This window comes from Equus asinus, chromosome 16 (assembly GCF_041296235.1).
Source record: "Equus asinus isolate D_3611 breed Donkey chromosome 16, EquAss-T2T_v2, whole genome shotgun sequence".
Lineage (NCBI taxonomy): Eukaryota > Metazoa > Chordata > Mammalia > Perissodactyla > Equidae > Equus > Equus asinus.
The window spans coordinates 32,940,718-32,967,870 of record NC_091805.1 but is presented as its reverse complement, the minus strand read 5'-3'; the positions used below and the strand labels follow the sequence as shown (position 1 = coordinate 32,967,870).

Genomic DNA, 27,153 nt, shown 5'->3' with positions numbered 1-27,153 from the left:
TTCCTCTGCCTCAGTCTAGTTCTGGCCTCTTCAGCGTTACCCAATTTAGCTTAAATTGGAGCAAGTCAGAATCAGGGTAAATCTGCAGAGTACCCTCCAGATTGACAACGTCTCCATGAGCACTCCTCAGTTCCACAGCAGTCTAAGAATCCCAGAAAACTTTCAGAGGCTAAGCCAGTTTTCAGGACCACCTTCGGTTATAACTCACGTTGGAATTTGCCTTATCTACAAGTAAACTTTGAACTAATGATTGTTCTCCAGCCAAAAGGGACATTAGTTTTTAGAAACATAGGGATATTTTCTAACATTTCTGGAAGTTTGTTTTCAACCTGAAGTCCCAGGGAATTAAGTCAGGAATAGCTTGATATAACTAAGTGTGGGCCTTTTCATTCAGTCATGCCACATGACACAGAGATAAACTGTGGCAAATTTGTGCTCAACTTTGCACTTTCAGATTTTGTTCATGAGAACTAATGAACTATTTTATAACCTATGAATTTCTGTCAAGCCAGAGATAAGTGATAGCTTAGAGCAGGAGAAAAAGTTCATGTTTCCTAAACAGGAGACATCATCTCCTTCCTTCTCTGCTCTATTGAGATAATGACAGTGATAGCTTATACCTAACTCTCTGTGCATTGAAATATTCCTAATTTTTCTATTTGATGACCATAGCCATCCAGTGCGTTAGTGGGATGTTTTGAAACCATTTTGCAGATGAGAAAACTGAGCACAAGTGAGGCTCAATGCATTGGCCAAGGTTCATCAACTGGTAAAATATCGGAGTTAGAACTTGAACTCAGTGTAAGGGAGATTTGTACAATGTGCATTCACTCACATCTGATCTGTTTATTATGTATTCTGAAACTCACAGGACTGTGGTCAACTGAACAGCCTTATAACTTTAATCATATGCATATTTTTAAGAGGGAAAAATACCGAGTAAATATTCAGAATGTGCACTAATGTAACAATAAAAAATATAATGCAATTTAGTGCTGAGACCTCCAGACCTACTAGCATGTGAATTACATAGCAGTAAACACAAGATTTATTTTGGGATAGTTGGCATATGGTGTTAATGAGAACAAATATGAGGTTTGATTTCTCACTTGGGCCAGTTGATGTAATTCAGGGAAAAGGCATATTCCAGAGCAGTATGACAATCCCAGTCAGTCAATTTAAAGATATGTGACCACAGAGGAATTTATGTGTGAGAATACTGCTACCTGGGTGGAGAAGAGGACAGAAGTCAGCCATTCCACAGGTCATCTTCTAATTTCAGTATTCTCTTTTGTTTCCTCCAGAAGTTTACTGATTACTTTGGCCTGCAGGTATCAGAATAATATTATTATGTGGATTTAAACACTTGAAGATTTCTACTTCTTGAATTCCAAGTTCCATAATTGATAGTGACACCACCAAATTCACACTAGATCGTTTTCTCAATGAATAAGTATCAGAATCCCAAAGATGAAATGAATCACAGTTTATAACTTGTTTCCAATATTACATTTTGCATATTTCTTGAAAATTAATAGTTAAGTCTGACAACATTATAGACTAAAAAAAAATCTCTAATCATGCGAAATTAATGCCAGAAAATTTGGAAAGAAGAAACTGTCACTAATTTTGACCTAATGTTAATCTTAGTTTCTCAGATGAATTGTCATAATTTATTTCTTGACTCTTGAATTATCTCATTCATATTTTTGCTCTGAGCCATACTTACTCATATAGTTCTTGCAAACTATTCTGTACTGGGCTTGAAAGAAAGCCAGAAGTAATTAGGAAGGCTGAGGCCGTATTCTCGCATTTGATGTATCAACCAGAATGGTCAGGAAAACACAATTCTGGACACAGGGATTATAGACTTTCTATAACTTTCCAGGCTGATGACTCATCTCCAGTCCTTCTGCAGGGAACCTCTTCTTAAATCTAGTATTCTTAGACTCTTACTTATGTAATTCTTCCTGCTGCTGGATATCAAGAATCTCAAATCTTTTCATCATCTACCTCACATGAACATGTAGGCTTCCTACTATCTAGAATTAGAAACAAATTTCTAAGATTCTGAGCATCTTCTGAATATGTCACTGTGCTTTGTGGAAATTTGTGCTAAGCTTAACTGTACCTGCAGGAAAACCACTTTGTAACTGATATTTTTGACATCACAATCATGTGTCTAAATCCTTTATGCTTTGGGGATGACTGAGCTATCCAGAGAAAACCCCAGATGCTGTCTTTACAAGAATTACCTTGGACTAACCAACTAGTACTATCAAGTGGAAGTAAAGAAAAGAGAATCAAAGTTTTCTTTTAATGCTACCACATTGTTCACCACTCTCAGAGAAATCTGTTCAGTACTTTATTATCTAAACTTGGCTAATACTAACTTATGACTTTATCATTTAGTTCCATTTTTGAAATACAGAATTCATATAAAAATGTTTTCTGAGTAAAGAACACTTTGCCTTCCCCAAAATAAAAGTAGAAATGTTTCTTTTGGTTAGTAAATAAATTTGCTTATTCATGAGAGCCATACCATCTTTCAAAGCATCACAGTAACATTCCCTAGTTTCTGTTTTAGAATAATGTTTGTTTCTTTCCCTTTGACACCTTGTACCATGGCTTTATGACACAACAGGGTATGCTTGGTTGGTGTGTTAATATCACAGTTTGAATGCAGTAAGCCATGAATTCAAAGGAAAGAAACTACAAAGGACCAAAAAGTGTATTACTGGCTGAATAAAGCACATCCTGAAGTGGTAATTCAAGTTTTATTTTGTCACTTTATTAATGATACTCATTATATTATAGGGTATTATACTACATAAAAGGAATCATATGCCCCCAACTGTATATGGATAATGTTGTAATTCCATCAAGGCATTCCAGCAATGCTGTAAACTACCTGAGCAAAGCTGAATAGATTGTTTATTAGCACCAGAACTCAGAATGGAATAATAGCTCTGATTTTATATACATTGGGGATACATTATATACCACAACATGTATTTATATCAGCCAGGTACACTAAATGAACAAATTAAAGTGAAATTGTGCAATGAAATAATCAATCACAGCCTTATAAAGAGAATTACTACACATCCATTTGGAGCTCCAAATCCCTTGCAATTTCTGTCCATCAAAGAATCAGGAATGCCAGAAAGAAAAAGGGAAAAATGCAGTCTGCCCAAATGAGAGAAGAAGAGGAACTCTTTCCCCAAGTTAGCCATCTAAATGGCTGCTGGAGCTAACAATTTGCCGTGATGCTTGGAGAGAACACCCAGGAGTGTGCTGGGTCTCTGCATGCTCATTGTGATGCACAGACAGAGGGGCTTGGCACAGTGTGCCTTCCCTCCCTTCTGGGGATCACGGACACTTGAATAATTTTCCCATGAAAATCTGAGACAGTTTTACTGCACAGAAAAATAAATCATAGAACACATTAGCAAAGATTGAGAAATAATAGCAAAGTCTTCTTTTAGTGTGGTCACAGCCTATGTTAACACATGGAGAATGATGGAAATAAAAGCTAACATTTATTAAATACCCACTATGCCCCACACTGGGCTGAGTGTTCTATGTGCCTCATCTGATCTAATCCTATAACCCTATGAATAGACACTGTTATTAATACCATTTGCCAGAAGTAGAACCTACAACTCATGGTAGTCAAGTAGCCTGACCAGGATCCCAATGCCTATGAGCATCAGAGTCTGGTTTCCTAAGATAGGCTGGCTCCAGAGCCATTGCACACAACCATGTCCACACAAACAATCCAAGGAAATAGCATTTCCTCCAGTTTTTCAGAATGAAGATTTACATCAGGAAAAGGCTGCTATGCACTTCTGTTTTCCTACTTGTAAGATTTCCCTTCATACTCAAATGGAACGAAAACTTTTATCATTATGACATTATATTTGACCTTGTTCCAAGTTACCAGAATTCTTGGTTCTTTGGAGAAGCTATTCTCTAGTCTCATAAATCTGAAAACAAACAATCCCTCATGGCATCTTTCTAGAGGCATTTGAGGGGAAAGCATGGGTACTCTGACTTGGATAATGGGGAGGAAGATTTGACATAGAAAAGCAAAATCTAGGTGGTGAAGCCCAAGATCTGTGCTGAAATTTTTGAGCTTTTCAGAGAGATTAAGAGATACACAGTGCTTCATCCAACACAGAATGGGCTTTAAGGCACATACACTTTCATTTAAACCAACTTCAACAAAGACTAGTTATGTGGCTTTAGGAGTAGTATTTAATAGTTCCAAATCTCAGTTTGCTCACTTGTAAACATTATCTACTTTACGATATTTTCATTAATATCATATAGTATAAACTATATGAAGGAATTTGTGTGTGTCTAACATGCTAAAGCATGCAATTCTTTAACAGGACAAATGGAAAGATGATTATCATAGGTGTGCCTTTTATGATCTTTTTTTGTTCCACAAAATCAGAGTTATTTCTGCTGTATTACAATGTGGAAATTTTAGAGAGGATTCCAAGAGTGAGGATGCAATCTGGCCGACAATGAACAGGGCCTAACCTTAACGCTAAGTTTGCTTTTGGTGCTCATCTCCTATAGGACAGAGAGTGAATTCTGACACTCTTGGTCTTGACTTTGAGGCAACTAGCTGTCAAGTAATAGCAGTCTGGGCAGTGGGTTTTCTGCTGGCCATGATATGGAAGGAGATGACAGCTTAGAAGGAAAGAAGTCACAGAAAAAGAAAGATGTCAGAAAAACCGAAAAGCAAGCTATATTTTTCTAAACCAGGTTATCTATATTGGTGCTGTCCAACAGAAATGTAATGTGAGTCATAAATGTGAGCCACATAAGTAATTTCAAGTGTTTTAGTAGCCAGATTTAAAAAAAATAAAGATTAAATTAATTTCAGTAATACATTTTATTTAGCCCAATAAATGCAAAATAGTATCATTTCCACATCTAATCAATGCAAAAATATTAATGAGATATTTTACATTCTTTTTATACTATGTCTTTGAAATTCAGTATGCCTTACACTTACATCACATCTTAATTCAGACTAACACATTTCAAATGCTCAATAGCCCCATGTGGCTAGCGGCTACCATATTGGATAGCACTGAAATAGATAATACATGCTAACTTACCTCTTCTTTTCAACAGCCTCTAGTAAGATCTAGTGGTGAGAGCAGCCTCATCTCAGCTTGGGTCATAAGGTAACAGCACGCTCACCCAACCCCCTCACTGGGTTTGGAATAGTATTACTGAGAAAGCAGAGTCCCCTGAGGTCAGTGGGATGATGTTGATATTCAATCAGGGAGAAACCCCTATGGGAAGGTGAATCTCAAAGTAAAATGTTAGATCCATGGACCAAACAACTCCTTCCCATTTGGAGATTCTCCTTCCAGAACTCTCCTGTGTGTGAAAGAGAGGGGAGTCTGAGTTGTATTTTGGTTAAGCAAGGTACATTTCTACAGAGTGCCATTCCATTTTGTGTAATAAAAATAATAATCTTTACCTAGGGCTACTTACATGTCAAGCACTGTTATACATACACTGTATATGTCAATTCATTTAAAACATTATTTTATGAACATTTTGCAGATGATGAAACCAAGCAATAGTGAGTTCCAGGAACTCGCCCAAGATCCCTTAACTAGTGAGAGGTAGATATGGAAATTGAACCCAACCAGTGTGGCTCCTAACCGTGGCTTTATCACCCTAAGTGTCCTAGTCACATGCCTAACACCCTAATTAATGGGAAAGCGAGCAACAATAGCCACAAGGCATATGGTTTTAGAATGAAAACCAGATCTCCTGATCCCCATCAGCTTTTAAGTGTATTAACTTAAATAAAACCCCAGACCCTTCACTGCATCAGCATTTTTATAAGCAACTCATTCAGTTTAAACAGAAAAGGCTTCCTAAATTTCTCTGCATATATTCAAGAAGAACACAGCTGTTACATTCAGAAGAGACTTGGCAGCTAATGGACAATTCCATAAAGAAAAAAAAAATTGGCTGAGGTGAAACGCCTTTTGTTCCTTTTCCACTTCAATCTTTTTTACTGCCTCTCTTATTCCTTTCCCATACTCACGTTGTATAACTTTACACTTTCGGTAGAAAAATTCCAAAGGCATAGAGACATTAGACCTATCCTTGGTCAAAATTTTAGGGGTCCTCAAAATGACTGGCGAACAAGTGGAGAGTGAATGAGAGACAGCCCCCACCCCAGCTTGCTCAAGGAGCCCATGAGAAATTCACCTGTGTATCAGCCTATGCTCCTCCCCTTGTCTCCGCCCTGCCCCAAATATTCACCAAAGCAAAGGTTGAGAAGGGAGACAGTTACAAAGCAAACAGCCTGTTTTCATCCATCTACATAACCTTCAGGATCTCTGGAGCTTATTAGTGCCACTTTTCCTCTCCAAAGCTATTCGTGGAGCTCAGTAAGCAGATAGGGAGTGGCCTTTAGAATCCAACAACCCTGATTTGAATCATTGTTACTTACTAAAATTGTGACTTTAGGCATTTCACTGAAGCATTCTGAGCAGTATGTATTGGCTAAATAAGGATAATGATATCTATTTCTCAGAGGGATTGCAAAAATCAAATATGTATAAAACACCTAGCACAGTGCCTGGCACATAATAGCTGCTCTTTAAATGATAACCGTTATTAATATTTTAAGGAGAGTGAGGTCAAGCGTCCTTCTCCAACAGATTCTTTTGGTTCAGGACTACTATTTTTAATATACAGCATCCAGGCACCAAGAAATCAGAAGAGGTGCCAAGCTTGAGGTAGCCCTCCTGGAGCATACCTACTGAACAGTGATGCTGTTTTTAGAGATGCAGTCCTGGGGCCTTCCAAATTAAGGTAGAAGACAAAGCTGGCAAGGAATACAAAACCCAGGAATCAGAGTCAATGAAAAGTCAGTTGCCACTCCCAGTATTCTTCCACTCCTTTCTAAGCAGATGTGAAGCTCCTTTTTGTGAGGACCTAAAATAAGGACTCTAAGGGAACAGAATACATTCTGTCCTATAGCCCCCTTTCTATCCCCACAGGGCGTGCTAATTGCCTGACACAGCCACACAGCCAAGCCAGCATCTCTCCTCTCCAGATCTGTGTGCCCATAAATTACGTCCAGTTCTATCCCAGAACCGCTGAGTCACAGTGGACAGCCCACACAGGCCTGCCGACCACACATTCCTTTGATAAATGAGAGTGGAAATGGTAAAGCAGGGAGCTAGGGGTCATCACCTCTGCTTGAGCAAAAGCGAGAGCAGTGTCCTGCCCTCTGCTGCTCCGGTGAGTCACAGGAATAGAGCGGCCATTTAGAGAATTGGGCCCTCCTCCACCACGTTGAGGAGGTGTGGGGGTGTTAGGCTTCTTGCCTCACTTCTCCGGGCAGATTCACACAGGCCTAGTTGCTGACCACAGGCGGAAGAATTAAGCTCTAGGTCTTTGTCACAATAGATTTCATCCAACTTTCAATTACCCACCTCACTGGATGGACACATCAGCATATGCAGTACAAGACGTCCACACCAGAGCACAGAGGCCTGTTGCTGAAATACTAAGAACCAAAGGGACGTACCATTGAGTTCAGGTAAAAATTCCAGAGTGATGTTTTATACAGTGCACTTGATTTTCCCACCTCTACTTTCCTTGTGCTGTGAATATGTCAATTATAAAACTCCCAAACGTAAACCAGAGTAAAAAGATTAAATATTAAAAACACTTGGGGCTGACCCCGGGGCCACTCATTAAGTTTGGTGTGTTCTGCTTCAGGCCCGGGTTCAATTCCCAGGTGTGGACCTACACCACTCATTGGCAGCTACGCTGTGGCAGCAACCCACAGACAAAATAGAGGAAGATTGGCACAGATGTTAGCTCAGTGTGAATCTTCCTCAGCAGACAAAAACAAAAACGAAAATCCTTTGTTCACCCAGCAAATGCGGATTAAGAACCACCTATAGACCAAGGATGCAAATCAGACATGGGTACTTTCTTTAAGTACCCTGTATATTGGTGAAGGTGGATGCTCGTATACATAATCACAGTAAGATATGATATGTGCTATAATGCAGGCTACTGCAAGCAGCACTAGGTTAGGTTATTTAGAGAGAATGTGAACTATGCCAAATACCACAGATTAAAGAGTGACTAATGGAAGAAGAGCCAACAACAAAAAAACATTGAAAAAAGGAACTCATCAAGAGTCCTACTCCATCTTCATTAGATCACTTTCTCTTCCACTTCATGAAAGAATCGAGACCATCATAGATGTTTTCCATCAGCTTTCCATCCCCGCACGAACAAACTCATTAGGTTCACACACCCTTATCTCTTCCTTCCACTTCAGAGGATGAGGCGTCCCTCCCAGTCATGACTACAGTTCTGACTTCTCCGGGCCCCTCCCACCCCCTCAGAAACACATCTTAAACCAATTATCCTTTCTCTCTTCTCTACTCCAACCTCTTTACCAGCATTTTCCCACAGTTTACAAAAATGCTCAAGATTCTCATCTACAAAAGCTCTCCCTTGGTGTCACATACTCCTGTCTTCACTGATTTTCACCCAAAATACTCAAAAGTTTAGCCTATGCTGCCTATTGTCTTAACTTCTCACTGGAAGTTACCTTCCATCTTCACTGTATAACTGAAAACACTCTTACTAAGCTCACCGATGACTGCCTATCTGCCCAATGCGATGGGCATTTACAATCACTGTTTTATTAAATCTCTGCTGCATTTGCCACTGTTCAGCCTCCTCTTCTTGGAATTCTCTTCTCTACTCTCCTAGTGCCTATGGTTGAAAATTGCTGTGGTTCTTTTAATACCCCTCTGATGGCGCCTTCTCAGTTTTCCTTCCTGGGCTCTTTTCTTCCATCTGCCATTTAAATGTCGATGTTCCCCAGGGTTTTGGCTGTGCTTCTAGCTGCCTGGCCTCTCCCTGCTCCTGCCTGTTTTCTAAATTCCAGATTTCCAGTTGCATCTGTGAGCTACACAACACCTTTCAACAACTACTTTTATTTTCTGACTAAATTAGCCAGAGTCAGTTTCTGTTGCTAGGAACTGAGAATAGAGGAGATCTGGCTTCACAGCAAAGTCTAGTGAAAAAGAACAAGGAATGCAGTTGTGTATGAGCACAAATGAGTAAAGTGGAACTGCCACACAAACAAACAGGAAAACAAATAAATAAGCACCTCAGTAGACATTGTTGCAGTGTTCAGGTCAAGTGATGTGATATTTCCACCTACTCTACAGCTGAAGTATTGTGCCCAATTTGGGGCACCACACTTAAAAAAAAAGAAATATGCATTTTAAAAAATATTTATTGGATCCTACGTGAAGAATTACACTAGGCAGTGGGAATATAAAGACGAATAAGATCACTGACCTTTAGAAATTTGTTCTAGCAGGAATGACAAATGTAACTGCTATAATGTAAGTGTAAAAAAAGTGCTGCAAGCACAGAGGAGATATAGACAAAGCTGCTTTGAGGAACAAGAATGGTGAATATTTGAGCTGGGTATTGAGTGATGAATAAGGTTTCACCAAGAAAAGAATGAAAATGGGGTCATTCCAGGCAGGGTGAATGGCATTCAGAGATTGAGATGACAGATGGATCTAGAGTGCAGGGTAAAAGAAACATGGGTACTGCAAGATAAGAATGGAGATGGAGGGTGGTGTCTGATCAAGAAATGCCAGTCTATATCTCAGTCCCTAAGCCTTCACAATCTGGATATCAAAAGGCCTAGAAACCATGGGAGGGCATATAGCAGTCCTCGTGTTCTTTCCTCAACTTTCAAAATTATTTACACGCACCTTCATCTTAATCTTTTTGCATTTTGACCAAGGTTTTTGTTTTAAATTATGCTGTTAATCCCCTCTCATGTCAATATGGATCTTAGAAGACTAATTAACACCTTCCAATTATATCTTCTGTCTCTTCTAAACAGAGAAATTCTGGTGATTTTTTTCCATTTTATATGGATCACTCAATAGGTTATAGGTTAAGTGGAGAATAGATCTGAGGATATAAGGTGACAGTTAAGAGGGCTCTGTACGAGTTCAGGGAGGAGATTATAAAGACATAAACTAGAAAATTGTCAAAGCGAGAGGGAAGTTGCAAAGGTTCGATAAATAATTAGCAGATAAACTCAGCATGGTAATTAATATCATTACACATTACAAGAAGCATATCCTGTCACTGCCACCAGCACTGAATGGACCTAAGGAAACCACTGATGCTCCTTGTCCCAGATACCACCACCTTCTACACGGTGAATTCTTCACTATCTTTCCTTCCCAAACCACCAACTTTAGATTCAAAATCCTAGATTAGCACATCTGATTGGCCAAGACAAGGTCATATACCAAGTTTGAAGCTTCTTGGGAACATTGCCCTAGGAAGCAAAGTATTTGGCATTTTGAACTTCTGCTTGGAGGAAAACTAATTCAACGTTGGAAGGGGGATTAGATCCTGGAGAGAAACTACAAATGTGACTTTTACTTGCACCATGGATTTTTGAACACAGAGGCAAATTTCTCTATCAATTCCTATTAAGTAAATTTGTCAGTTTTTTACCCTCGATTTTGCCCTTTTTATCTTTATGTACCTTGAATATGTCCCAACATTTTAGTTATCCCCTCAAGCTTTAAACTACCTACACATTAAATAGAGTTTCTTATCCTAACACAAGCCTCTGGCGAAATTGTACAGGGTAAGGACAAGAATAAAGTTTTGTTAAATAAAGATAAAGACCCTCAAGTTTGAAGTTAATCTTAATCAATTCCCACTGAGAAAGCTGTTCAATGGGCTGTAAAGATGTCTAACTATGTATTAGCCAGCCAGCCATTTTCTCTTACTCCTAACCAGATACTCTGACATCGTATCCGACAACTACAATCCAGGTGCACCTTGCTGACAATACTCTCTTGATTTACCAGGATAGTAGAACTATCCAAAAAATGGAGGGGGGTGGAGGGAGGGATAATTTTCTAGTGATATTTTTTCTTTATAGTATACGAAAGATGAGGAGATGTTTCCTGGGGGAAATGGAAAATAGGCATAATCCCACAGTAGCTACTAAATAGCACTGAACTCTGAAAGAAATTGGACAGTCCACCAACACATAAGCAAGAAGAGATTATGTGATCTGATGATCTATCACTCTTCCTATTGGCATAAAATGCCACGAAAGAGGATGTGTCAAATATGCAAGTGTGACTAGAAGCCCTGGTGCAAAATGGTCACCAGAAATAATATGCCCCAAAATATTGCTTTGAAAACCAACAGGTGTCAACTAATTCATATCTTCAGAGGGGAACCCAGGACTGCTGGCAAAAGGCCCTGTACCTTTAGACTCACAATTTGTCCCAACCAGGGTCCCCTGCAGCTTCAGAACTGGCACACCAGGCGACGGCTCTGTAGCAAAAGGCTTTTTCGAATTGCATTTTTTTTCAGCAGTTAAATCTGAGCTGTAACATTTGGCAGGTTTCCTTGCTAACATTTGGCAATAATTGTTTATCAAATGCTAACAAGGAATGCTGCCAAATGTAACAGCTCTGACTGAACCATCTAAAATATAATATTGAGGCAAAAGTCTACAGACATGTGCTCAATCCTTTCTGACTAATCCTAGAAATAGGATCCTGTGCCGTTGGTCATCAGACCATGCTGCTCCACAACAGGTATGCACAAGGGACCAGATTCTCTCTCCTCTGCACAGTGTATTATTTCCCTTGATTTCTAAGGGAGCTCATGAGAGAAAGATGCCTGATAAACACAGAGATGGAAATTTACAACAGGCTAGAGACCACATACATTGGAACTTCATCAATCTGGATGCAAATTTTTGGAAGATCAGACTGCAAAACCAAGGCTGAATTATCTTTGCTGGGAAAACCATTTTTCAATCACACTGGTCCCCGTGACTGCTCCTTGGTATCCCCTGGAAGGCCTCGTGCTTGTGCACACTTGGTCCTTTTCTTCTAGCTCTCTGTGCAGTGAGGTCTAACCTCGCCTGTCTTTGTTAATTCAAATCTTTAAAGGTCTAGTTCAAATTCCACCTCTTCCAGGAAGCCTTCCTTACTCCACCTTCACATTGTTCGTTTCCTGTATTCTTAGGTTGCTTTTGTTTTGACCTTTCATTGCCTGAAGACTTATTGGGCACTGGACATTATTCCTCATCACTACCAAGTCTCTAGGTGGTTTGAGTATTTTAAATCTTACTTTCTTCAGTCAGCTTACCAGCCCCTTGAGGGCAGGATCAGGCTGCTTTGCTCTTACAACATTCCTAACATGGAACAGTATAAAATTCTGTACATTACGACTCTGTGGCTAATCTTAGAGTACAAGTTATAGAACAAATGCTTTTCAAGTGGTTTGGAAGTACTCATTTACATCCTGATACCTGATATGCTATCTCTAAAGCTGAATGCTCAGCTATTCATCAAAATAGATCTTTTTAGAAACTTTCCCGGGTAATTTTAGCTTATGCTAGTTAAATTTGGGTAGCTAGGTATATTTGAAAAGAATCAAACTGCTCTTCTTCAGAAAAATTCTATGATTCAAACTTTTAAACATTCAGTAGTCTTTTATTGAGGCTTTGCTAGGGCCTTGGGATACGAAAATAGGAAAGACATTGCCCTATTTTTCATTGCCTTACTCTGATACTCTCAAAAGAATATGTTTGACAATATCCAAATATTATTTTAATAACAAAAAAAACCACAAAAATTAGTTGAGGAAAAGAAATAACTAATCTAGCTTTTTTCCATGTTTAGTGAAGTTAAATTTCATTTAAGATCTCCCCGAAAGCCTTTTGAGGATATTTCCCAGAATTAAACAAATATGCAATCACATCAGACATCCACACAAGTCACACAGAGTACTACAAACCAAAGGACTTAGAAATGAGCTCATGGGGGTAGAAGAGTTAGAACAAGCAAAACCAAAGCTCTCGTCTCTACTACGGATCTGTGCCAAAAAATGTCTCCAAATGCAAGATTTTGGCATTGCAGGAGAAGTATCTCGATATTAAGCACTCTTTGCTTTGCCACTTAATAGCTACAAGTCGTTAGATAATTTCACTAGGTTCTCAGATATCTGGATCCTTCACATTTAAAACGAGGACAATAATGCCTTCTCTGATTTATGTCAAAGGCCTCTGCCAGATACTCTCTCAGATTCTGCATACGAGACCAATGAATCTCTATTTAGGAAACTAAATAAGACAACAAGAGTTACAAGCAGTTAAGAGTCAACTAAAGACGTATGATCATTATTTTTAAATTTTACGTTTTTCACTTAAAATGCCTATTTCTGCTTCATTCTTAAATTGTGCCCAGGGTTAAGAGGAGTTTGCCCTCATCTACACAAAAGAAGACACAAGGAGAGTTTTTCTGATAATATTCCAAGACTGTTGGACACGGGTCATCCAGGGCTTCTAGCCATGTGGATGGCTGCCCTATGCGTTCTTCAGCTTTAACACTTAATGAGAAAGACCTAATATATAAATGGTAACCAGGCAGAAAAGTGAACCTTCGCACAAAGGTTTTCAGCCCAATAAAGTACCCAATTTGGGCAAGTCTGTTTAGATCAATGCCAATATAGACTGATTCATAAACTTGTCATGGCTTGGGTCTCCTCACAGGCTGTGTAGGTTAAATCTTCAGAGTGCCTCTCTAGACTGTGCTTTCCTCCTAAACCCAACCAAATCCAACTGTTATTCAGGCTATGGGAGGCCATGTTGCCCTTCTGACTGAGGAGAATGGAGTTTATATTAGCCAGAGGACACAGGAATTTGCCTTCTTGCTATAAAAAGAGGCCATCACAACTTACACAGTACCTTTACTCAGAAGAGCACCTCCTCATTATTTTTTCAACAGATGTCTTGCTGAAGCATATTTTACTATTTATGTTAGCCTCCTGTAAAACATCTGAGAAAATTCAGAATAACAATGAAAAATGATTGTGCTCACAAAATCAAGTAAATCTAATAATATTTCTGACAGAATTGATTACAATAATGTCAAACACCCCTCTCCACTCTCTGAAAGTTATTTCAAACATAAAGATAATGAAATATGTTGCCTGTCACTTGTAAATTGTGTGCTGAAAGTCTAAAGAGATAATTTAAAGATTTCCAGGTCGAACAACACACTGGCTTTATTTTATTTGTCAGGGAAATATATTAGTTAAGAACTTTCTGCCGTGGAAGTTGGAAACCCCAAAAGAAAATCAGACATTTAAATTGCAATATGAATGCCTTCATGAGTCACAATTCCTTAACTGTAGAAGCATCTTTATACATGTGGTAGGGGTGAACAGGGAGGGGAACAGATATTTAGGTCACATTTCCATAAAACTTAGATTGTTTTTGTTGTTATGGTTGTATAGCATCATGGTTAAGAACAGGAATGTTTAGCGTTAAAAAAAAGCCTGGGGTCAGTTTTCTAACTCCATCCCTCACTAGCTGTCAGACTTGAGAAAGTCACTTAACGTCTGGGAGCCTCTATTTTTCTCTCTATAAAAAGAGACAGTAGTAATTAACCCATTGGTGTGTGAAGTGAATAAAATGTATGTAACATATGTAAATGACTTTCATGGTATGTAGCACATAGTAATCATTCAATAATGGTAAGTTTTATCATTATTGAATGCCCTGGCGGCTATCATTGTTATCAGGAATAGTCCTCTAAACATTTTCCTTCAACTCTCTTTTCTGCTTATCTTCATTTTATTATTTTAATCTCATAATTACTTAATACTTCTCACAGTCTATAGCCCTTCCACTTGGATTTCTCACTAAACTGTGAGGAGGGGCTTGTTATCTCTTCATTGTCTGTCTTCCCTACTATATGTAAACACTACATGAGTATGTCTTCCTCCTCACTAGCCCCTCCGAACCCAGCACATATCTGTCACATAGCAAGCACTCAATACACCGAAGTTAAATAAATGAATGCACCTACAAGGTTTCCTCTAGATGAGGAATTTGAGGCCCTGAATAATTCAGTGAATCGCTTAAAAGAAAGTCATTTCAACAAGTAAGTGGCAGAGCTAAGATTTGAACACTGGTCTTCATTGTCAGAGCTCCCACTCATTTCCCTGCACCTAGCTGCCTTGTTGAGCCTAGAGCCATATGTGGTAGAGCTCTAGAAACCTAACTCACGGTTTTTCCTAACAGTTTTTCAAAGCACACTTTCCTTAACAACATTCTTAATGGAATATCAAAGGGGGCAACCTGTAGATCTCAGTTAGTGGAGTCCTTTTGAGCACCAACCACTGACATTCAAGCAGTTAGGCAATTATTGCTGCTGGAAATGCAAAGGCCCAACCTGCATGTTACCAGTGCTTCCATCTCCAGTGAATTTACCACCAGGGACAATAAAAAGGAAAGTAGTGAAATGGTAAAGTAAGTGTCTGATGGTTAAATGTCACAATAACAGATTTCTACAGCTTAATTTTTCTTAGGGGGTGAAAGGGAATGTTCCTTGGGAAACAGTAGGGAACAGTTGGTAGTAAAGCCAATTTATGCCTGTCTATTTTGCTCTCATCAATAAAAGACACTGCCTTGATCTGACTGAGAAGGTATTTTATTGCTTAGCTCTTTTAGATACATCAAATCAGATCTTCATTTTCCAGCTTTATCTCTGGATAATAATAATAATAATACATATTTTATAGTGCTAAGATATGCTTCCCACTACTAGTATACATGGATTATCTTGTTTGATATTCGCAACATCCCCAAGTAAGCAGAGGGAGGTATTATTTCCTCCATTTTCCCAATAAGATCATTGAAACAACAAAAGGCTGAGCGGCCTCCTGCACAGACCCTGACTGAGCCAGGCCTGGAGCCTGCTTCACGACTTGCAGTCAGCCCATTGCTTCTCTTCTAGCCCATCCAAATCAAGTTTATACAAATAGATTTGGTAGTTATGTTTCAGTTTTGCCTTGGATCTAAACCATGTTTGGTGCTCGTCAAAGAGGAAGGAAACTGGACACAACGCTGATTTTGCACTAGCTCATTTCTTCTGTGTTAAATTTCACTGAGAATCAGTAAACAGGCCACTTCATATCCCCTTCATGTTTATTTGGGAGTTTCCATTTTTTTCGCTTTTAACAAAATTCTATATATTTTTTAAATGAAAAACACAACATTGAGAATACTTTGAGGTTGGTCTCCAAATCTGATTAGCATCCCCAAATGAATACTTAGACTTATTTCACAGCCCAACCTTAACTGTATTTACCTTTTCGAGAGCCAGAGTGTCAACAGGTTGTTTGATGGGTGGGGATGAAAATCACAATGGACCCTTGGGGACAGATTAGTATGACCTGCTATTTATGAGGCAACTGTAGCATTCCAACATTGACCGGACCGTATCAAATAATTCCAAAGAAAACAGCTTTCTGGCCCTTTGCTACTTAAATTTAGAGGGGGACTTCTTAGATAAATATCTGGTTTGTCGGAATACCTACAATTCATAATCAAAAGGACATCATGACATGCTTGCAAGTTTTAAAACACCGAAATGTAATGCCTGTGAAATATAGTAAATAGCTCACCTTTATGACAAAGCAGAATTCTATTTGGACCTCTTTGCTCCATTCAAAATAGGACAGCACATGTTAAGACAATCCTTCCCTTTGTTAGCAATACCTTCCTAGGCCCTATATGGGGAAACAGATTAAGGTTAAAAGTCCTGGTCTGAAAGAAATTGCAGTGTCACTGAGGGGAAAACATTGAAAGACAGAGTGTACTCAGCAGAATCGCTCAAGGGAGGATCCACCTGATGAAATGTCTAGAACGCTGCTTTATCCCTGGACCTCCTGCCCCACAATAGGTGCTTAGTATTTCAAAGTAGTTTTTGTTAATAAATCTTGCCTTTCTTGCAATCCGGAAGTCCCTTAAGGGAGCCAGTGTAATCCAGAGGGAAGATCCTGGGTTTTAGAGTTTGATAGCTCTAGGTTTAAATCCAAAATTTTCCACTTCACAAGCATATTGGGCAAGTTATTTAACCTCTCTGTGCTCAGGCTCACGTTTAAAAAGCAGTTGCAAAGGTAGATATAGGAGAGTGCCCTGCCTGATAAATGCAAACCATAGGTGCCCACTGAATGAGAATTTCCTTACTTTGTTCTATCACGTTGTATTTTTGTATCCCCAAATACCTTGCACCCTGTGTTTGTAGTTGCTGATCCTGATGTAAAGTGGAAGGACAAGAATGCCATTAGGCATCCACAAGAGTTAAGTGGCAATTTTAACCCAAGAAGGAGGCTCTAATTAGATTAATTTGCAAATATGAATGTAGGCCATTCTGTCGAGATGGTCAATTATTTCAAAGAAGATCTTCCTTTGCAGAAGGACAGAACCCTACCAGAAAACAAATTCCCTTTCATGTTGTTCTTAGCCAAGAGCAGATGTCTGGCAATATGAAAACAGAGTGGTTATTTTCACAAATGAGATCTTTCTTTCTGCAGGCAGCATTGCAAAGCTGACTCTGGCTTCTCTCTGAGGCTTGAAGATTACGATCTGTACAGTGTTGTTAGCAGTATTCCTGCAGTTGCATTAAAAGGCACCATGACCTCTTTCAGTGCATGGAGAATTCTGATTTTCTTCAGTGTGCACTTGTAAAGGCTCAGAATTCATTGCCGTTAAACAACCAATGGGTTCCCAACTCTACTCCTTTGGGAAGTCCAATTAGCCTCTGATTATTTGCATATCGGTAATTTTCTTTTTCTCTCCTCCCCTCCTTTTTCTTTAACCCTATAGCTTTATTTTACTAGCATGAAACATGTTGAGTTTGTCAGGCCATTTTTCTCCTGATGTTTCACATTAGTATTTATTTAGAAAAGGCTCCAGTTTAGCTATGCCCATTTGCTCCTTATGGTAGTGAAGTGTTGTTTTACCTAGCATTGAATATACAGTAATTTCAGGTACTTTATTAGTATGAATTATTCAATATTTCCTTTCTCATTGTTTTCCAGGCCAAATTACCTGGTGCCTGGGCTGGGAAGAGGAGTTCAAAGGCACCAGCCCTGACTCACAACCTAGGATGTAGCTCAAGCAAGTTCATCAGCCTCTTCTTCAGATATTGACCATGCTGCTGGTAAGCACAAAGCAAATGCCTTTTTTTTTTCCTTCTCTCATTGGGTCCAGCCTTTGGCATGATTTGGTTTATCTAGAGAAGCAACATAGTTGTGAAAGAAACCAAGGAGTTCATATTATATGGACTTGACAGAAGGATCTAGATAATTCAGACCAAAAATCTAAATAAACTTGAGATAAAATCCAATTTTTCCACTCTACTCATATTGTATTTCAGTTCAGAGCCCCTCAGTTTACAAATTTGGACTAACAAGTGCCCCAGCCATGACATTTCCTGACCCAATCCCACCTCCCCAATCTCCCACAGCCGTTTTTTCTATTTCTAGGTGTGAGTTGTGAAAATGTTTAGATTTTTAAATATTCTCTGGGTTCCATCTTCAGAACCTTGAAAGGCAAAATAGTCCAAGGAGCTGACCCTGAAGGTAGAGCCAATATGTCTAAAAGGTGCTCTCCTTGTCTAAAAGTATCTTCCCTAGATTGCACAAAGTGTTCACTTCATTTTTCACAGTGCCTGAAAGCCTAACATTCATTCTTTCATTCAGCAAACAATATTGAGCTCTTAACATATGCCAAGGCCTATACAGGGTGCTCTCCTTCCTTCACAGATTAAATTAATTTAATCTTTTTTAAAGATGCAAATATTGGCTCTCTGGCAGGGATAAACTAGTTTTCAGCCATTTAAACATTGGTGTGAATTAATTCAATCAGAATACTTTCTGCTATCTCCAGCTTAGATCAATGAGTGGTACTGATATTAACTGTGGTTACAAAAAGGTGAAGTGAATTAGGAACACAGAAAACTCTGAAAGAAAGGCTGGGCTTGGGACTTAGAGAAATATTAGAATACAGGGTGAACAGGTGTCTGAACACAAGGAAATGGGGAAAAATGTACAAAAAAAGGGGGGCAAAAGGATACCAAAGAGAAACTGCTATTTAAACACTTTGTCCAACTTAGTCTAAGAAAGAAAGAGAAAAAAAACTTCCCTTCTTCTCCTTCCAATACCATATGTCCCTCTGTTCTTAGCATTCAGATTACAGACTACTTCTAGAGACGTAATTCGTCCTCTAGGGCTAGCCTAGATAGCTGATCATTGTTTAATTCATTCATCAGACACCTATTGTGAAATACTTACCATGTACTTTCTACGAGAAAATGTCTTCCCAGGCCAAACAGCACATTTGATATATTCTGGAATCTAATCCATTTATTGACTAGGGAACTTTTTAAGAATAATTAATAAGATTCACTCATTCACCTCTTCACTCACTAGGCCTGTGAGCGTATCAAGACAAGATCTCCATCAAGGGCATAAAAAACAATTAATTCATTCATTACTTAGGGGCCTGTCTACATATCGTTAACCCTAAATTCACATATAAGAATCAATAATGCCTATTAGTGAAGGATAATGCACTCAGATTTCCACTTACTACTGTTTTATGAATATTTAGTTGAGTAACAGGACTTTAATTTGGAAGTTTCACCTTAGACACCAAGATACTATGAAGGATGCATTCCAAAGGAGCTGCCAGGTCGTGTGCAAAATTTAAAAAGAAATGGTTGAAAAGTGTCTACAGGTCTCTTGCAAACCATTACTCCCACCAAGGACACAAAAAGGTCAAATTTTTGAAGACTGAGAGAGGGTTTCTGAGGAGGGTCATTGTTTGGAGACGGCCATCAGTGCGCTGTGGGTGGGTGGGCGAGGAGATATATTCTCATCAGTTCGAGCTTGAAGAAGTAGGCTAAAATGTATGCTCTGATATGTGTCACCTGGAGTTTGAGAGCCACAGTGGATGGTTATCTGACACACACCCGAGGAATCTGAAGGAAAGAGGCTCTGCTATCAGTCTGAGGTGGCAAGCTGCAAAAGAGAGCAACATGGTCTACGCTGGTTTGGCTCCATTCTACCGTTTATGAGAGCAAGGATTCATAACTGTGGCTGAGAGCCTGCCTGGAGCCCATGACAACGTGGCTGGAGAGGACTGTCTGGAGGGGCAAAGTAACCCCAAATGGGGTAGTCTCATGAGGGGCTGATGAGGGAACAGCCAGGCAGAGGAGAATGCACCATCTAAATCCCCAATTACCCCAACCTTAGGAAGTGCAGTGAGAGGAAGTCTAAACAACCTAACAAAGAGCCCGTGAGAGGAAGAACCAGATTGAAACCCCCAATGCCCCCTTACAGCAGTGTCAGCCAAATAAGACCTTCGTGGCCTCTTCCCTACCCTCTTTGCCAGGACTTTGACTCTGGCAGCATCAAATATAACAATCATCAAGGGAGGAGAAGGTAAGAAAGAGAGAAGTTCAAGTGCTGGTCCGCAACCAGCCCCTGGTGAGGGCAAGGAGTTCTCCTAACTGAATGAAGCTGGAAGGTTTGATTATTACATGGGGCCCTAGGCATTTCTAATTATCCAATATAGACTGTGTTTGGAACTTAAAGTGGCTGCAGGACTTTTTATGACCTAAGAGCGAATAGAAAATCGTTGGACGGCAAGAGTTTTTATCCGGGGTCAGAGGAGGAAGTTCTCCCCACTGAATAAATTTTATTAGAATAGTGGGAGACAAAATAAAGTTGCTTTTGATTACATCCCACGAGTCTTGCTCATTGAACATATCAGTTATATCAGTTACACTTACTTTTTTAAGACAGAGGGAATTGCTTAAGGGAATACATGATGATTCTTCTCAATAACTTATAAACAGACTCTAATTCATGAATTTGCTAATGGTTCTTTCCTGTTAGACATTAACAGAGAAAAAAAAAAATCTCTGTTTGGTCATTAGCTTTAATTTAGATATAGCCTTAGAGTTACAAGGAACATCTTGAGCACAAGCAAATGGCTCTAGACTTTATTAAAACCACACTCCAATGAAACACTCTTGAAGCCGTGCCCTTTAGAAAGAAATGCTGGAAATATACAAGATGCAGTTCTTTCGAAATTTGTCCAACTCTGGTTGCCCTTTTGTCTGCAGCTCATTTGTACGATCTGCCTCTTCCCCCTTCACCAGTAGCCACAAATCCCCATGCGAGAGGTTCAAAGCTAGCAGCCCTAATAGCCCACTTTTTATTTTCTGATGTTCACGCCACCAGACTGTACCCAAAAAAGACTTATTAAACACATATTTTTTAAACAAGTACAGACCAGGCTCTGGGCAGTGACACTAAGATGCCTTCCCAGGACTACCAGTCTAGGAACGGGGCTGGATATTTACACAAGTAAATCACTAACAGAGACCAAAGAAACACAGGATAGGAGCAGAGGTGATTAACTCCACTTGGAGAGGTCAGGGAAGCCATTCCAGAAGAGGTGACAAATTGATCTGAGTCTTGACAAGTAAGGAAGGGCTCATCAGGCAAAGAGCAGGCAGGATGGCATTTTAGGCACTGCGTGAATGGGGGACAGCGAGAAACAGCATGGATTTTCTGGGAATGGGAGAGAAATAGGAAGGAATGAGTACAGGAGGTAAGTCTGGGAGATGGATCAGAAGACATGATCTGCGTTGTACACCCTCCTGGTCAGATCCTCCGTCCAGTAAATGAAAGGGAACCACCAGAGAACTTTCAAGCTACCAGATGTCAGATTGGAAGGAGGCAGAACGTGAAGGAAGGAAGTTCTGACTACTTTGCATGCACGGACAACATCCAGGTCTTTCTCGTGCTCTTTCTGAACTAACAGATGTGCCCATGATGTCAGAGTATCCGTGCATTTTAGTGAAACTGCACAGCAGCATGTACCGCAAGTCTAACTCAGAGAACATTCTTCCAGTTTCTGACTAAAATGTAAAAGAAAAAAATTAGGTAATTCTGCATCATATCTTTAGGAGGATAAATTCTTAACAGGTAAACACTGTGGTTATTCATTTTAATTCTCATGACTCTGAAACAAAGTACAGAATCAGAAATATAAAAATGCTAACAACCTTCTCTATGTGATGACAATCTGCTATAAAAATTTGAGGGAGTTATGTTAAGTACTTTTCTTTTTTCTTGTGTCTCCTTTGGTCTCGTGTCTCTCCCCACACCTACAACATTCTGGTACTGTGATTTGTACTTTGCTATTTTGTTTATGTCAATTCTTATCAAGAAAGTTAAGATTAAATTCTATCCTGTGTTTACAAATTTGCTGTTTTTTCCCTCACAGTTTCCTCTAGAGGGTCAAAGAATGTGATTTAAAAGATTAAAGATAATATTTATAATTCTTTCATGAAATTCTTAAGAGATCACCAAAGAAAAACTTACAGATGGTTGAGTTTTATTTTCAAGTTTTCTAAAACTGTGATTGAGTTTATTTAAGGATGTTGAGTTAAACTAAGAAAAAGGTAAACTATGTTTTTATTACATACTTAGTATCATGAAATATTGATTTTTTAGCCCTAATATATAAGGTACTTAAAGGATATTTTATTCTGTGATTCTTGAAAGATTCTTTTCAATACTAATTTTTTATCATTTATAATTATTTTAACCAAGTAATTTATGTGAACAAAAATGGAATAGTTTATTCTATTTTATTTACAGCTCACAGCATTTTTTATTATAGTTCATTCCCTCAGTATAGAACCTTGTTTCTACTCGTAGACAGCACTTTGTCTATTGTCAACATCCCTTGTAATCCTAATGATTTGTTGAATCTCTCTCTTTCAAAAGACTATAGGCATCATGAGGTCAGAAGTCATATTCATCTCCGTCATCTCTCTATTTCCAGATTAGTGTCTAATGCAAGAGAAGAGCTCAATAAATATTTGCTGAATGAACAAATAGAAGAAAATTTATTATTGCTTGAAGTAACATGCTGGTTCTTTGAAGACTTTTCAGAATACCCATGAAGTCATTACAACATGGAAAAAATAAATAAATACTCTAGATTCAAAAAAAAGCTGACATTTGAATCTAGATTGTGTTATAATCCATTGTAAAACCATGGGCAAGTTAATCTGAAGATCAGTTTCCTTATCTGCAAAATGAGAATACTAATATGAACTTCACAGGATGGCTTTTGAGGATTAAACCAGATATTCACATAAAGCAATTGGCTTAGATGTCTAAAAATTCTAATCCAATCTATTCTTCTGCAGTCTCAAAATAAAGAAATTATTTTTTGAATAGTTTAAAGGGGCAGAGATGTAACGGAACGAAGGAAGCAGTTAAACACTTCTGTTGAGTGTAGCTTGACATTAGTCTTAAGCATGAAAATGGGAATTCAAAAGGCATTCCATCACTGCTAGGTCTTTTACCCGCATCAGCACCTCTCTCTCTCTGCATCATCAATATTTTCCTTCTAATTTGTTATTCTCATCATTATACAAACCTAACAGCATTCTTTCCTCACATCCCCTTCTAGCTACCATTCCATCTCTTTCCTCCCTTTTTCAATGCAACTTCTAGAAGGTATTGTCTTTAACGAAATGTCTCCTTTACCAAATCTGACTGTCTATTTCAGAGCTCATCTTAGCAACTTATTAGCAGCATTTGAAACAGTTCATCTCTCTCTACTTTCTCCTCCCTTTTTAAAAGAATGTGATTTAAATCTCAAAATGATTTTTTTAATGTATTTATTTAAAACATTTATTCCCACCCCTATTCCTATCCATCTCATTCCATATCTGTCCACTACACAGTAAACACTTTTACCATTTTCTTGTGTCTATTTCCAATGTTTCTTTATGCATATGTAACAACTGTGGATTATATTATTACTTCCATACATAAAATGTTTCATTGAATATTCAACATTCATACATAATTATTCACACATAATTCCATATTAGTTAGTCACAGTAATTCCATATATATATATATATAAGTTCCTAGAAATGGGAGTACTGGGTTGAAAGACAAATGCATTTGTAACTTTTGTAGATATTACCAAGTTGCCATCCAGTACAATAGATGAGAAATAGTAGTTTTATTTTTCATTGCTCTTATTATAAGTCACACCATCCTTATTGAAAAAATTTCTTCACTAGGCTTCCAGAAGATAATTCTCTCTTGGTTGTCCTCCTCAGTCACTGTTTAATGATTCTCTCCCTCCTTTGCTAATTTCTTTCTATGGCCCAATCTCTAAATGTTGGCATGCTCCGTGGCACAGCCTTTGGAATTATTTTCTTCCTTAACTTCACCAATCCCGAGATGAGCACTGAGGCTTATGAATTGGAAAACCATCTATACATTGACAACTTTCAAGTTTAATAATCCAGCTAGGATAGGACGTTCCTCCTAAATTTCAGGTTAATCTATTCAACAGTCTACTGAATACCTCAGAACAGTATCTAACATATATTTCAAATATAATGTATCCAAAACTAATTTCTGATTTTTCTTCCACACCCAAACTTTCCATATATCATGAAGTCACAGTGCCATCCATTCAATTGCTTAGGGAAAAACTATGGAGATCATCTTCAACTCCTTTCTCTCTCAAATATCCTACAAACTATCTGTCATCAAATTCTGTTGGCCCTATTTTTTTAAATAAATCCAGAATGCAACCACACCTCTTCACTTCTTTGTATGACCTTACTTTAAGCTATGACCATTTCTGGCTTGGTTTTTACAGTAGCCTCTTGACTGGTCTTCCTGCTCCCACTACTGTCAATCTAGAATACACTGTCAGCACAGCAGCCAAAACGAATCTTTTAAAACTTCAATCAAGTTGTGTCTCTTCTCTGCTCAAATCTCTGTGATAATTCCCATCTCACTCAGAGCAGAAGCCAAATCCTTTCAATGGCCTTTGGGTAACCTCCCATCCTCATTAATCTCTGACCATATTTTCTGCTCCTTCTTACTTTGCTTCTGCCTCACTGGCCTTTTTTCTGTTCCACAAAGGCAACCTCAGGACCTTCTCACTTGCTGTTTTCTCTGCCTTCATTATTGTCCTTCACCCTCTACTCTATCCACCCAGATGGTCAGATGGTTTCCTCCGTTACTTTCTGCAATTCTCTACCCAAATACTATCTTCTCTGAGACTCTAGACCACTCTATAGAAACAGTTACTCCCAACTCCAGCAGTCTCTAACTCCTTTATACTACTTCATTTGTCTCCTTAGTATACATCATTACTATACATATTCATCTTATTGTATGTTTCTCTTATGTAAGCAATATAATAGGCTAGCAGGAGATTTTTTCTCCAACATAGTATACATAGAATCTGGAACAGTACTTGCCACAGAATATGTGTCCACTAAATATGTGTGGAATGAATGCAATATCTTTGGAATTCAATTCCCACACAACCTTGCCAAATAATGAATAATGACTCCATTCTACAGATGAGGACATTAAAACATAGCAAAGTTAAATAATTTGCCAAAAACCACTGTTAATAAGTGGGAGTGACTGAGTTAAACCTAGGCCCAGTGAATCCAAAGCTAAAAGAGAGAAAAAATGATAGTTACCAAGAAGTGCATTTCAACAATATCTATGGTGAGACAATTGTTAACGATCTAATTTCTCCTATACTTAGGGAGTGTTTAATAAAGTAAGTAAATAAATTAAATATTAATTTGATTGACTATTATGGATGCATTAAAATGAGCATCATAAAGACCAAGTGGCAACATGGGAAATTCTTCTGATATACTGTTAAAGTTTGCATCTAGATTATGATTACAAATGATTAAGATACTAAAATAGTTACTTTTGTGGCTAGAAGGACTGTGAGTGAATTTCTCCTTTCTATTTGATTTCGGTGATTATAAATTTGTCTGCATAACTTCTAGACATATATTAAGAAAACAGCAAAATCCCTGTTTTAAGTCTGGTATAAATATATTTATATTAGGGTACCATATTCTTATGAATAATGAATAATAATAATCTTATGATAGCCTTTAATTTTTGAAGAAAAAAATTAATGTTGAAATCATTAATAATATGCAAACATAACCATACCATTTTATTTCATACATTGTTATAGAAAATGTGCAGTAGATATTGGCTTGGGGTTACTTGACAATTAACAACCTTAAAATAAATTGTAGGTCATGCACTATAAAAATCCTCAATGAATAACCACAATATTATGTAATAATTTCCTTTCATATCAAAGACAGATTTTTTTGCCTTCACGTTATCATTTAAACTATCTTTAATTTGGCAATCATTTTCTTCATCCTTTAATCGATTCCTCTAAAAAAATATAATATTTCCAAAAACATAAAACAGAGCTCCAGTTGCTATTTAACTTAATACTCTAAAGTTTTCTAAACTAACAAAAAACACCTAGTTATGTGGAAATTAATGATGATATCTGTTGTAAATCCACAATTTTATGTGTATATCTCTGTTCATATTGTTGTTAAAATATAGCAGAGTGCAGATGGTGATAACAAAACTGATATTATCTGACATAAATATATATTTGTCAGGCAAATGTGCTATCTTACTCTGTACTCTAAGAAATATAGGGATAAGCCACAGAGACTTTTAATCCAATCAGCAAATTTTTTTAGAGTTATTAATCTCTGGTAGAGAATCAAAAATTCAAATATTTAAACAAGTTTGAAATCAGTACACTTATATGTTCCAAAACGAATCTGATAAAACTGAGTATATTGCTACTTTCCCAGAACTTAGTTTTTGAAAGAGACATACATGCAACAAACAGAAACCCTAGAGAAAAATTGATTATGGTCAAATACCATCAAACCTGACTATCTTCCTTATTCTGTCTCAAATAACAGGAAAAGAGTAGATAAAATGTAGAAAGGGCTTAATTAATAACTATGGTAAAGACTACCTGAGCACCACTGCTTCATGCAACATCCAGGGTAAATGAGATCCTAGAGAAAATGATGTTTTTCCCATATCTCAAAAGCCATCCTTTCTACCTGGGCTCACAATACTTTCCCTTCTCACCTGCTGAGGGATCTCGAGAGCACATTCACCCCCTCTTTCTCTTACACCTTCCATCTCTCCTTCTCCATGGGCTTCTCTTGTGTCTCCAAATATGCATGAGTCTTCCTCATTTAGAAAGGAAAAATCATTTCACTTGACCTTTCTAACTCTTTTGATCCATTAATATATTCCTTCTCACAAATT

At 38.1% G+C, this 27,153-nt stretch overlaps 1 protein-coding gene across 1 annotated transcript in view; it reads right to left on the bottom strand.

Moving 5' to 3' along the window:
• LOC123277643 (uncharacterized) overlaps positions 1-27,153 on the bottom strand; it is a 283,211-nt gene that overhangs the window by 220,291 nt on the left and 35,767 nt on the right. Inside the window, exon 4 of the mRNA XM_070486368.1 lies at positions 1,227-1,325. The gene's annotated coding sequence lies outside the window, so the exon portion shown is untranslated. The remainder of the gene's footprint in view (positions 1-1,226; positions 1,326-27,153) is intronic.